Below are 15753 nucleotides of genomic sequence, written 5' to 3'. Positions count from 1 at the left end.
CTGTATTCATGGTTTTATTAAATAGAAATGTAGTAATATAAACGTGGTAAGAGCAAATTAAGTGTCTCTCTATATATATATTCAGATTGAAATCATAAAATGAAACATTTCGCGCACCTGGTCATCAGTGGCAGGTGACAAATTCTTGATTTGTTATAAAACTACTTACATTTTTGTAGACCTACCTAAATGGATCAGTTCATCAATTTAAAAATCTATTATCGTTATATAACGAAAAGGGATATGTTGATTTTGTCAAAGAAACAACAACCCAACCGGGATAAAAAAAAAAGAGTTAGGCCACCCATGGGTCTTCAATAAATGATGAGGAAACCCTCACAACACAGGGGCAGACTGTAACTGGCCACAAAACAACATAAGACACAGGTACAGTGAAATAGTTGTATCATATACTCCAGCAACATAAACGTAGAGTGAAAGTGAAAACACATTACATACAGAGACAAAAAATTCCTTGACTTGGGACAGGCGCAAATAAATAAAGCGGGGCTAAAGTACTTTGGTGTGATCACAACCATCCCCTTTATAAAGTTGGCCATTGTGAAAATACTGTTATGCAATTAAACGCAACTAATTATTTATGTTATGTGCTATATAAAAAAGGCCAATAACTTTAAATAAAGAGTGCAATAAAAACTTTTACCCTTTGGTACTTTTGTAGGTCTTCTGGTGTGTAAAATTCCATTAATTTACGTTTCTGTTCTATCTAGTATAGATGTAATTATTTCACTGCTTGAATATGTTGTATTGTTCAAGTGTCTAGTTACTGCTTGAATATGTTGTATTGTTCAAGTGTCTAGTTACTGCTTGAATATGTTGTATTGTTCAAGTGTCTAGTTACTGCTTGAAATTTGTTAATTGCAATACATTATACATTCATTTTTATGTGATTTAAACAATTTTTTAATGGGCAAAACTTTTTTACTCCTTTTACTCAAAACAGTTTAAGATAAGTTTTTTCCTTTAAATTGCATTACGTAGAATTTCAAAAGGAACACATAGACATCCAAATCATCAAAGTGGCATTAACAATATTTTTTTCTATAACGTCTACTAATATAACACCTTTCCCCCATTGTCTCCTGATTTTCAATGGGGAGCAAAACCCCCTAACATCATAGAGCCCTCCGCCGTGTCCCCAAAAACCAGTAACAACTAACTTTATCACAAAATAAACAACTGTAAACGGACTCAATGTACAACAGTGCTACCATTATACGACCAAAAACAATAATATTCGGTCCAGTATAAAAAAAAATACCCCATGTTGCTAAAATTGCATGTCAAGTTGTGGTTGCACCGGTCTTCCCTGCTTAATAATACTGCAACTTCCCTAACCTAAACCCAATCTTATTGTTGTTTTAGAGTTATCTTCCTTTCCACCAATATTAAAATAAACATATACCATACTTTCGTAGACATATTTTTGCTCAACCTAAACATCATTGCGATACTTTAACTACTTTTAAATAGGTTAAGATATGCAAAATTATGATGACAGAATTGACGAAAGATTCTTTTTTAATGAAATGATGCCAAAGAATGGGGGCCCATAAGGCCTAAATCTTCCTACTAAAATATTCAGGAAAAAATACCATTAATTCGAAAGAAAACTCAATATTAATGTCATTTATATTTTCAATTTTATGCATTAAGTTTGTAATTCAAATAGCTACCCGTCTTACAAAAACAAAACGTTTTACCACAACACGACCTATTTATAAAAACAAACAAACAAACAAACAAAAACAAAACAAAACAAAACAAAAACATAGCATTATAAAGTTTGCATTTAAAACGTCCATCATTCTATAATATTCATGAAATATAAGAATAATAATAACTCGATATCATTGAGATGGGAGCCATATCTGTAGGCCCCGCTGTCAATAACATGTGGTAAATAAGCTGATATGAATCATTATTTTCATACATTATGACACACCCTCTGGTGTTGTTAAATATACGTGTCAAGTATAAACTTTGAAATCATAACGGTTCTCAGGATATAGAGCGGACACGAATTTGTTACGGACGGACGGACAGACTGATCACTATAGGGCGACCCGCCTAAGGCGGGGCCTTAATAATATTGTATCCAAATTTTCTAATTTATCTAAATATGCATTTGCATGCATGATCAAAACTAAAAATATTTCTAATAGTGAATAAACATTTAAATAATTCAACAAAATCAAATCTAAAACTTACATTTTAAAGAGTAAAATGATTGAAACCATGATAGATAGCTAGAATGAACCTGTAAAACTATGCATCTACTATGGTGTTTCTAGAAAAGCAATGGACGCACCTGGTCCATGCTCCCAGTTGGTAGTGGAGTCTGAAATACTCATTTAGTTTTCCTTCTATTTAGGGTTATTTCATGTTATTTAATGTTATTTGTTGTGCATGTTTATTTCATGTCAGGATTATCTTCTTCATCATTACCGTTCAAATCCTGGTTCCTTTAATTTGCCTAACGAATTTCTGAAATTATTACTTCAAGTTTATTCCGTGCCATTATTTAGTAAAAACTATTCTAGTAGGTACTGATTCATTTTAGATAATCTTTCTGAAAAGCATTATTTCTAATAAACTTCGGCTTTGAATATACGAGTAGGAAACCTTATATGGAATTTCGACACACAGCGGTACTTTCTTATACCATGAAACTATCAACAACTTTCCTTCAGGCTCTTTTATATGCATGTATAAAAGTTTTCTTTGGAAATTAAGTAAGCGCTTGATAATCACAAAATTGAAACGGATTAGTTGTAGAGATGGAAAAAAAGAAAATAACCCGTTAAGCTCGGCATTTATGTTTATTTAAAAGACTGAATAAAAGTTGATATCCGTAGGGGATCGTATGATTTCTATGTACATGATAAACGTTCTTATGTTAGTCCATTTTGTTTATGTCTTAGTGACCGGTTCCTCTCTTTTTTTTCCGTTATTTTGTTGTTGTAAACTTAATTATTTGATCGAATAAATATAAAAGGTGAGACGTTTTATCATTTAAGGAATGTGACCTATATGATACTTGTATTGTATTTTAGCAAATAGTTCTAGCATATGTTACGTGTAAAGCCGATGACTTCCGATCATTTTAATATATTATCTAGTTGTACTGAATTCGATACAAGGAATAGAGCCTCAATGTTTTAGCGTTTTTTATATGAAATATTATGATACTGTATGTATTCTTTGATATAACTTGGACCAGCAGTGACATCGGTCTAGTGGTCGCTTAATACAGAAATACCACTCACAGTAAATATACTGGAGGTTCTAGGCACCAAGGATAATTTGTTCTTACAAATTTTATTATGCCTAAATAACTTGTAACCTACAAAAATAAGAGGTAAATCATATATGAAGATATCAATGTGGAAGTGTTTCTATTTTACCGTAGCTGTCAAATGTGGTACATACAATTATTGTAATTTTTCCTTAGTACAATGTGAAGTGAACAATTTAAACGAGGTAGGTGTCAATAAAGTCGTAGAAAATATTTTTATTCAAATTTTAACAGTATGTTATTTATGTGACGCCGAGTATAGTTAAGTGCTTGTCTTGTTTTTACAGCAATTTGACCTTTTGAACAATTGTATATGTATAGGTGAAGCTAGATTAGATAGATTGATATCTGTATTGTTTGTTGGATTTGTTTATTTGTTTTGTCCTTTGAATTTCTGTGAAATGATTTAGTGGGATGAGATTTTCTATCTTTATTTACTCATATGAATATGTTTTCTGATGTAAATCATTTTTTTATTTGACTCAGATTGATACTATGAGTCAATATTAGGCAGAATAAAATTCAAAATGGTATGATTCAACAACCATAAGCGTTTTAAAGAAAAGTTATTCAAAGAAGCACATTTCTATATTTGTCAACATACAACAAAGAAAAGCCAAATGGAAATGCTTCTTCTAATTATAATTAAAGCACGACTTCAGCTGAAAACAAAATAAAAAAGCAATAATGAAAGACAATATAACAACACAATTAAAGTAACACATAGAAAGAAGTTCATAGATTCTTTATAATAAACAGTCGATATGTATAATGGTGCATCTCCAAATTCCAAAATCCAAAAACACAGTTCTTCTTACTGTGGTTGCTAGACTGAAGCTGGTGAGAAGATATGGTTGTGACATGCCTCTGTGGTTGAAATAATAAAAAACTATTTAAGAACAAAATGACAGCAAACAAGTTGCTATTAAGCTATAAGCAGGTTCGCATTACGTTATGATGGATTTCAGTAATGTATACAAAGTGCTTTCTGTAATTTTTACTTGTATATTGCTATTATTTCATCTTTAACTTAACGCACCTTCCACACAAATTTCAATGCTTTTTTGAAACTCGTGGCTATAGGATTTACATCATGTTAAATTAATTTAGTTCCTTTTTTTTTCACTTATTTATTGTTCATATCTTCTGTACTGTTTTGACTACTATTTTTACCGATTCTGACTGGTTGTAATTTGGTGCTGCCTATTTTTTGTTGAAATTAACGGAAATAATGAACCGTAATGGAAGCGGGAGATTTAACGCGCTAAAAAACCTGGTTTAACCAACCTTTCATTTTGAAATACCTGTACCAAGTCAGAACCATTGCGCTGGTTTTCCAACGTTCCGGTTTTCGACCTGATATTGCCATTTGTTATACGGACTTTCCTTTTAAAACTTTCCTTTTGCTTATACTGCCTAGATTTCGGTAATTTTCTTTTTATTACCCTCCATTCACTATCAATTTATTTTAATATGAGATCGACAATGAAATAATGAACATAAAGGTTAAATGTTTATGAGTATTTGGATAATACAATGTAACTTAATTTGTTAAATTTAATCCAACACATGATACAATCATTAAATTCATTGATAAATCCATCTTTTTATTTTTTTTTCTTAAGTGTACATTTTTCTAAACATTTCTATTTGTAATATTATTTTTTTTTCTTTTAAAATTAAAAAATACAAATCATAGTTAGAAAGGTATTCAATATTTTTTTGGTAAAAAATATCGATTTTATGATTATATAATCATTGTAACAATTTTGTTTTAACAAAAAAATTGAAAATTCCCATTTCGTCTTGTGTGTGATGGATAACATTTTTATTTACATTAATTACTGATACATCTATACCATCCATTATAGTAATTTGATTCAATTATTTTAGAAGTTTAGTTAGATTTCTGTTTAAAATGATTAATTCGCTTCATAACTTAAAAAAATACCTGCTAAGGGTACAGTTGCAAATCATGTTTTTATTGATTTATTTTTGAGATTATAAGATTGATTTTAGAAATGAATCGAAGAAAAAAAACATTATAATTCAGTTCCATAACAAGCCAGCTGACGTCATAACGAGTGAGCACTTGCCTTAAATGTCGGTAACGATGTGCGGTTATAATACCATACCCTTCCGAAACATATGGAAAAAAACACCCATATACTAGCCATCTAAATTTAAAGACTTACATAATTGAACCATAAATATAAAAGACATGCTCTTACACTAATTAAAAACATTACTACCATAAGTCAATTTGATTAACTAACATAATCACAGTAGTTTCAAAACCGTCGTTAGGGGAACTTGTCAGTAAGAAATTTGTCATCATCAACTACTGACCACCCATAGATATACTCACAACCCTGAACTCTGAACTTATCATATGCTAGACCAATTTCTACAGTAGATGCATCCTTATTGGTGGTCCAAACAGGCGCCAAAATGACTTGGAATTAATCAGTTAGAGTATTGTATTTTTTCAAAGATTATCCCCGCATAGTTTTAGCAAACATTTATAAAGAAATGTTTCAGTGATATAATAATTGATGCTGGATACTACAACAAATATTGTCAACAAAAACATTTGTTTCTACATTTATGCGCATACTAAATAATTAAACTATACCTACAAAAAGGAACTGATAGAAGTTTTCCCGTGAGATTGCATTTAAGAACTTCATTCAAGATATGTGTATGAATACAATATGAAGTTTCGATTATTGATTGTCATTTATTTTGGACACGGACAGATCGACAAGATCATTATTTTGAAACATCTTAAAATCAAACCATATATAACCCTAAATATAGATATCGTTCCGTAGTTATTTTTGGTTTCACTTTATGCTTGTGAATAATGTGTTCATTGCGACTGGAAACAACATTGGTTTTGCGTAAGTCACTTATTGTTTTTATTTCTACATTTTAAGGGTAACAAGAAAATTACCGACCTGACAAAACCTATGTAATAGTCATAAGGAATAATCAAAGGGAAAGTCCATGTAACAAATGGTAATATCAGGGTAAAACCTGGATGTTGGAAATCATCGCAATGGTCCTTACTTGGTACGTGCTTTTCTAATATGAAAATATGGTTTAAACAAGGTTTTATAGCGCACTACACCTCCCACTTCTACTGCAGTTCATTATTTCGGGTATATTTCAATACAAACGGGTAGCATACAATTGCCACCGGCCAAAATCGGCAAAATCGGTTCTCTAAGACGAACAATAAAAAGAATTAAAAACAATTGAAATTAAGTAAATCCAAAACACAAACTTCCAAAAATAAGTCTTGAACTTTTGGGAAAGACGAGTCAAGTTCAAGATGAATATAAAATTATACAAGTATACAAGTAAATTATACAGAAAATCAATTGTTGACATTATGAAAATTTATTCTCTAGAATTTGTTTGTCAGAAACATAATATCTCTCAATAAAGTCTGGATATCGGAAACAAAACTTTTTTAGGCAATGTATGAGGCATATTTTCTTATAACGTTTGTCTTACTGCTTCTCATACAATAATACAACAAGATTTGAAGGAACTCTGATCCATATGAATTAAAAAAAAACAGATCGACTAGGAGAGGGCAAAATAAGTGAATGTCGATATATTAATGTCCCTCCATAAGTGACAAATATGAAGACAATGAGAAACTCTGGCATATCACCTCTTGCTAGGTGTAGACATTGTTCATTTAAAAATAGCATTTAGTCCGTGTTTCAAAATTCAAAAGAATTGGGAATAATATAGTAGTGATACAATTTGATGTGAAATATAGATAGAAATCGAGGGAACAAGGATTCGGACGATAATAAAAAAGAACATAATCCAAGGATAGCGACTAGAACACACAACTAAGAACATAAAATAAACAGAATAGCACAGAAAAAGGAATTAAAGTAAACGAGTAAGCCGGACTTCAATAAAATCTTAGTACATGGACCAGGTGTATCGGTAGAATAAGCATCCTTTACTTTTCTAGAAACATCCGCTAAGTTGCTCATGAACATAATCACATCATGGGTAAACGAGAGATGAGGAAAGGACAACTATGACACGATGAACAAATCAGTTCTCGTGATGCAGTTGGATACATCATGCCGTGTAATATCTGGTGATAACTTCGACGACATTAATAAAAACACTACATTGATCGATAATCCATGTTGGCAATGGTAGCACTTTCGTGCAGTATCAAAATCCTACTTTAAGGGCCTATATGTAACAAAAAAGACGGTTTTTGAAATCATGTTTAGTTTGGGTATCTCTCAAAACATTAAATGAGTTTGCTTAATATATATTAAGTTATCAAAAAATTAAACCAAAATCAGTAAAGATCAGAAGTCGTTGTATTTTTCAAAAGCTTACTTAAGCTTTTCTTCATTCGTCGCTATCTGCGAGTATGTCAAAACATGTGCTGTAATTTCTCATAGAGATAATCACCTGAGAATTGATTTTCATGGAACCTGAGAATAACATTATGTCTTTTGACCGATGGTAAAGCAAAACTTATGACAAAACTATACGACAAACACGATAACTTCTCATTCTGTATTTTCAACTTTCCTTTCACATGTGGTACCATTCTTTCAGCACCTGTATAAAGTTTTCGTATAACGACTATAACGTACGTTATACAAAGAACTTGCCGTAAATCCATGGACTTTTTGTACAGTGCTCGACATCTTATGACTTGGGTTCAATGCAAGCTCCACACAGCGGAAATCTGACTCATTTTCTTGGTTACCAACCGCTGCAGACAGGCTTTTCGATATTATTCAAGTAAAAACGTCGTTTGACAATCAGATAACGTCGTGTAGAATCATTCACATTTTCCCGACTTTGCAAGATTCTTGCATTTCTGATATGACTGACTGCAGCGTCTAGATTGAATTTCGAACGTCAGACGTTGTTTTAGAGTTTGCTAGGCTTTTATGGTCGTCATCATGAACTCGTTGACCGTTACGGTGCATCCATCTGCACCATGAAAACCGATTTGTTAATGTGTCATAGTTTTCATTTTCTAATTCGTCTACCCCGAGCTTGACATTGTATGAGCAACTCGGTGGGTTTTTTCTATAACCGCAGAGGACGCCTACCCTACCGGTGCACCAGGTTCATGCTCCCAGTTTTTGGTGGCGTCCGAGTTGCTCATTTACATTGCTTCTTTGTACGTGTTATTTTGGTTATATCATTTTCTTTATTGTGTGTGTCTCTTTTCCCTGTCTGGTCATTATCCTTATTCTGCGCGAGTCTTGTTTCACTTGATTACTCTTGAACAAGGTATGTTAGTTATAAGAGTGTAAAAAATCAGCTTCAATTTGGGAAAAGTTTGTTTCTATTCTTTGTTATATTTTCTTTTTATTATTAGAATTATAGTTGATCAACATGCATTCGTGTTAATGTATTCACATCATCGTAGAAATGGAATCGTATCATGTCATTTATTCTAGTATGCTTAAAACTATAGTAAATAGTATTGAAATAATTAAGGTTTCGAACAAAATATTTAAGGTTTCTCTTGACATACATATCTTACAAATAGTACTCCAGCACTAACAAGGTATATAAAACAATAATATAACAAGGTAGATATACCTGGGGCAGCTCTTAAGACATTAAAAGAAAATAGAAAATAAAATATTTCTATCCAACAACATAAAGAAGCTTATTAGTTATTCGAAGAAAAATAATACTACTGTAATGCATATAAAGTATGAGGACAGAACATCAAGCACATATGAGCAGGCGCCAGTTATCAATTATCGTGATTGATCGGGCCTGAGCACGTTATGATAATCTTGTTAATTAATCCAATTTAATTGAATTAACGAGTTCCATAAACATAATTAACAGTCGTATTTTTTAACTCAAAATTGTGATCGGTGTTGATTACAAAAAAAACTACCCTTTAAACTATCAAAATGTTTTCTTAATGGGTACGGCTTATGGGTTATTGGTCTCTGTTCATGGTCCGTTTTTGTTATGGTCCATTTTTACGGTAACGAAAGAGTTATCATACCAAGGGAACCAAGATTCTATATGTGGAAGTCACGTGATTCAGGGACTTCATATTTCATATATATATTCCCTGTCCGATTTGAGAGCAAATCGCATTCGTGCCATTTCGGATGTAGAAAGCAAGCCAAAATCAGTGGCATAGACGATTAGTGACTTTGATTGTTCAATTATTTTTTTGCAATTTTGATAATGATGTTAACGGAAGCTATTCATGGCGAAAAAAGTTAGTAATTCTTTTGTTCTTTGAATCACAAACGCACGGGGCCAATTAACAATTTCGCGTACGTTGCACGTGCAGATCACAGCAGGTTCATGATGTCAATAATGTGTCATCTGCTCTATCAATATGATTCATGTAAAATTTTCAATAAAACAAGTGTAAAATTTCAACGAAAATTTCATTCCGTATAAACAATATTTGTCCATAGGGATGACAGAAACTCTAGCTCTTCTTTTGATGACATGTATAGGTTGACTGAATACCTGAAAAAATCGGTCAAAGATTGTGATGTAATTATAGAACCACTCAGACCCTTGGAATATTCAGGGAGAGTTCCGGTGATTAGAACCCTCACCTGTCCCCTTTTGTTGGAAAATGTTTTGTCAATTTTGTGCAAAATTTTGACTCGTGTAAAGTTATTTACTCGTGTGAACACTTACATCTCATAACTAAAAATCTTATTATTATAATATCTAAGTACAAGTAAAACCTTCCAAATTTTTTTTTCGGAAGACATCATGAACAAGTTGGTCTTTATGGTATGGTTAACTCCGTCATAATAACAAATTTAATCAAAATGTTGCAATTACCCTCCTTCGTTTTAACTCGGATTTAACATCTTGAAAAGCATAGGACGCTTACTATACCGGTTTACTCCATGTTTATAGCGGATTCTGGGTTGCTCAATTATTCTCTGTGTGTGTGTGTGTGTGTGTGTGTGTGTGTGTGTGTGTGTGTGTGTTTCGGAAATGAAATATACATGAAGGTACTTGTCGATCTACAATCACTGGCATTGCCTGAAAATGTATACACTTACCAGTTTACCAATATTTCTAATATTTCTTGGAAAAATCTTAGCACATAATTTGACAATTTGAAAACATACGTATTGCAGTGATATGGATTATCTTATAAACATTCAAAACAAATTAAACAGATCGGGGTTGGTTTACAATTTGGGAAAAGTGCATTTAGAAAACAATCTCAGGCGTGCAACATTTAAAAATATTTTGCCTCAAATGAGAAAATAATGCATCGGTATCGATGTTATAGCAGTTCATACATCTAATTCTGTCGATATATTACCTTACAGGTGTGTCTTACGTGATAACAGGTGCTGAGCGAAGATTTTCCATTTCATTCACAACACATAGAAAATATGAGTCGTCATAGTTGTCTCCTGGTAAATGAATACAATTTCCAAGGTCGTAATATTCGTTGCGCAAAACATTTTTTAACTAGAAGACTACTTTTATTTTTATGTGAAAGATTTAAAACGAATTTATTAGAATAAATGATTTCCAAGTTATCAAGCGGTCTCCATTATAAAAGGAACAATGCCTTGAGCTGACAATTTTCATCCTGGTGGGGTTGTTGTCTCTTTCACATCTTCACCAATATTGTAATTGGTTATCATTATCTATGTAAGGTCAGATGCCGTCTAATATTTTCCTGATAGTAATGGCCTTTAAGTATTTCAATTTCAATAATTTTTAAAATAAACCAGTTTTTACAAAAATACGACGCGTTCGTATTTGGTATTTAATTTGCATTTTGTAGCTAAAACTTTTAAGGGATAACAATAATTTGTAAAATTGTGGTAGAGATTGGTAAAAAAATCATTTGCAAGTCACGGACGCGCGTGCTACACATTGGTTATAGCACGTGACTGCACGTGCTGGTCGGAGTTGGTTCCAAGAGTCATTAATGTGTCATAAACTCTCATAAATGTAAAAATCAAAACAATATCGCATAAATTTTAAAATTGGTATTTTCTTTGTCTCCAAATGCAAAGGAGCAAGCCATGGAATATTACACACATAATTATATCTAGGTTTGAGGAGCTATCCGGTTTGAGGAGATATCCGGTTTGAGGAGAATCGTTTGTTGATTTTTTATTCATACTCTAGGATTGCAAATTGTTATATTTTTTGTTTGATATTGAGATTGGATAGAATCATGAGGGTGAGTTCGAACATCCCTTATACCTAAAAAATATTCAACAATGAAAGTGACCATATAAGGCTTGCTAGGTAAATGGTACAACTAACGACGGTACAGTGGCATCTCCTGGGGTGCAGGAGGTTGGCATTCCTCCTTTTTATTGGAAAATTTGTCATTTTCATATGTAAATATGGCAAAAATGGTAAATTATGTCCTACCATCCCCCTTTTTCCTGAAGAACCCCGTTTGGCATCCCTTCTATCAAAGTTTCTGGATCCGCCCCTGCTGTGCATGTTTTAGGTATGTAGGTCAACCGATACTATTATTGTTAATAAATTCCAGGATTACAGATCTTTATTGGTAGCTCTAGACTATCAACTATTTTATTACTGAAAGAGAGGTATGCTTGATAATTTTTTTATTTCGTTCGTCAGATTTTTTTTTGCATCCATTTCCTCTCACGATAATAGAATGATTGGTGTTCCCTAGAAGCTTATCAAACTGCGTAAAATGCTATACGTGCAAATTCATGTATGTCTTATTATATGAGATACATTTATTGAATTATTACATGTACATGTACATGAAAGTGCATATAACAGAATAAGTGTTAAGGGCATTGCATATCATTTCCTGGTCTTGATATACTTTATGAATTGAGTTTAATGGAGCATGTTTCGTTCGAAAATGGAATCACTTTTTATCACCACGGTATTGCACTTGTTTGCAATTCAAGAGTATTTATGACAATTTAAGGCCATTTATAAATGCATCTTATCTGAAAGATTTTCGCATTTAAACGTGAATTATGACCACATATACCGTATAGATTTGGTGACATATGGCAAGACATTGCCGGAAAACTTTTCCTTGTCACTTTCCCACGGGTATTTCTTTAAATATGACAACATTCAAGCAGTGTAACAGGTTGACTTTCGTTTAATAGATATTAAGTAATTTAATTCAAATTTTATTGATTGTACTGAAGAACACAGAAGCATTTGCTTAAAATTCCAAAATATGATATCGGTTTAATCCTTCTGTGTCCTGTATATGAAGAATGTACAAACTATAGACCAAAGCTTAACACTGACAGTGAAATAACTGTACCATAATATCCCCCTAATTTGTTGTAAATTTTGGCATGAACATGCGGCTAAAGTTTTGATTTATACCATACCCATTCATATATGAATATATTTTTTTAAAATCCATTCGGTAAATACAATCAGATTCATATACAATACATGTATATTGCCGAAAAATATCAAATTTATTTGATGAGCTTTAGGAACAATCAGATTACGACGGTTCCCCCAACTAATCTGAATGTTTTGGAGCGAGTACAAATAAATATATACTGATATTTTCGGCAATATACATGTATGTTTTTATCCTGCAACCACAAACTCTAAATAAACCATGCGAAATTTGCCCAAAATAGTTGATTTTTTAACAACCTTTTGAGCGGAAGGGTCGCGTGCACCCTTAAACTTGTTACCTGATTCCTGTTTTTGACGTTGCCCATAACTGAAAAGGTAACCAGGAGTTGTTATTGTGTAATGGCGGATAAAGCTTTGTGTTATTCGACACCCTTCACTTGTATTAGCAGAAAGCCTTCTAACAGGATAAACATACTTATTTGCATCATCTACAAAAGTTTATGGTCGTCATCATGAACTCGTGGATCGTCTGCATCACGAGAACCGATTTTTAACTGTGTCATAGTTTTCCTTTCCCTTTTCGACTTCACCGGACATGACATTTTATGAGAAAGAGCAATCAACAGAACTAAAATCAAAAGAATACATGGAAAACAGACTCACACAACGAAGAACGAAAAAAAATACAAGAATAAATTAAAGAAACAAAAGTAAATGAGCACGGACCAGATGCATCGGTAGGGAAAGCGTCCTCTGCTTTTCTAGAAACACCCGCCGCCATACTCATAAAATGCCACTTTGGGGGCAGACGAATCAAGAAATAAAATCTCGGCGGGTGCTTCTAGAAAAGAAAAGGACGCTTACCCTACCTGTGCACCTGGTTCTGGTGTCAATTGCCCACGTTCAATATTCTATTTATCAACTATTTACTACGGTAACCGATAGATAACATTTACTGGGTGTCATGAAACATATTAACAAATTCTTGCCGCATACCTCAATATACTTATATGCAATTAGCGTTATATGAGTTTCCTTTGTTGTATTATTAATGACAAAAAGTCACAATTATGAATCATGGAGAATAGAAATGGAGTACTTGATTAAGTTGAAGAAAAAAAAGTTTGTGTTTTAATAGTTTCTTTTCAAATTTTTAAATGTAGTTTTATGAGTAAATTACTTACATTTTCTGTCAAATACCGTAAAAGAACCTTACAATGCTTACATTAATTGGTACATATGGTATTCGTATAAAACAATGCCAGATCTGAAAGAATTTTTTACTCTATTGGTACGTACCAAACGTTGGATCATCACACGAAATCATAATGATTATTTTCGTCAGTACAACGGGTTCACGCATTCATTCATATAGAATGTTAACAAAATTAATGACTGGTGCGTTTATTTTTTACCAGGTAGTTTAAGACGATATCAATGATATGAGTTAATTAATATATTTTGGAAACCACTAGAAAAGTGATATTCAACAAAATCATTAATTATGCCCAAATCTATGATCTCTGTGTGACCTCACGTGAGATAAGGCAGCTGTAATGTATGTTAAGGTCATTTATTATATTTCATTCATAGAAATTCGTGAATGAAAGTATTCCAACACCGCTTGCCAGCTGACATGTAGGATTTTATTAATGATAAATAGTCTTGTGCAATTTGGTTCACCTGCCGATTTCATTAATATGCACAATTTTTGAATGCATATAAAATGCATCCAATACTTCTTGTGAAATTTTTTACTTTTGTACTTAAAATGTTGGACATGACATAACAGAAAAGGAACTGAAATAAAAAGATAACCATGGGATGTACGAATATTCGTGGGTTCGTTGTAATTAATATCATGTGAATGGTCTAGATTTTGAAATATAGAACGTATAGAACGTCATCCCTGTTGCGTTGGAGGTTTGAAATGGACCAGTGCCTTAAAAAAACGACTAATTTTTTTCCTTTTTCAAGTATAATAGTCTTCTAAAATATTCAGACTTGCTTTTGTAAAGTATTAGTTGGACAGTTTGTGGCAATATTTTTAACTACACTAGGAGATTTCTGGTGTAGTAATCACAGGAAAAAAAGGGGAATTTAGGTTATACGCCGGTGCATTTGTTACATTTCACCATATCTGTTCTTTTTAATATTTATATATTTCAATACAAGTGAGTTCTTGTGCGAGCTTCTCGGATGTTACAGGGCTGTCGTGTGATATGTTTATGCAATGATCCAAATCTATTTTTTCAAATATTTTGGAGCTGAAGAATCACCATCTTACAGAACATGATCATTCATAACTTCCGGAAAGAAGTTAGTTTTCTTCCACCCGCAGTTAAGCGCACTGCTTTATTCTGTACCTTTTCTATCTTATTCTAAAACTATTCTAAATAGGTCAAATATACAAAAGGCATAATTTTTTATGATGCAAATCTATCTAAGAGATAACGTTATGAAGACAGTTTACCCTAGTCTACACGTTTTGTACAGTTTGTCCACAAGCCATTGTTAGAAATATAAAATATTCATTTTCTGTAAGATGGTGATTCTTCAGAAATGTCTTAAACAATATGTTTATGTACAGTTACTTCGTGAAGGGTATGGTAATTTGATGAAAAGAGCGGAGAGAAAGTCTCTCTGAAGAATAACTGGAAGAAAATATATCGGTTTAGAACAGTATCAGGGGCGGATACTGGATCTCAGGTTAGGGGGGCGTAAATAGAATTAAAGAAAATTTTGTGGGTAAAATTTGTAAAAAATCAAGATTTCATGCAAAAAATGTTGGGTTTTTTTCAATTCTAGGGGGCTTACGTCCGATACGCCCGTCATTGGATCCGCGCCCGAGTATAAACCATTATACTGACAGTCCATGAAGGTTTCCGGACGGAGAGTAGAATTTTTTTTAGAATAAACAAGTCCGAAACAAAAAAAAACAAAAAAAAGTACATCTACTTCGATTTATTTTTTTCTTTATTTTCAGTGTTCAACTCTAACTTCCTATATAGTATGAGTTTCTCTCTGCTTACGTAATTAAACCCACAGATAATTTCAAGAAATAAAAA

Source organism: Perna viridis, chromosome 8, assembly GCF_037379345.1.
Source record: "Perna viridis isolate PV_CMFRI_1.1 ecotype Kerala chromosome 8, ASM3737934v1, whole genome shotgun sequence".
NCBI lineage: Eukaryota > Metazoa > Mollusca > Bivalvia > Mytilida > Mytilidae > Perna > Perna viridis.
This window is presented reverse-complemented; position numbering follows the sequence as displayed.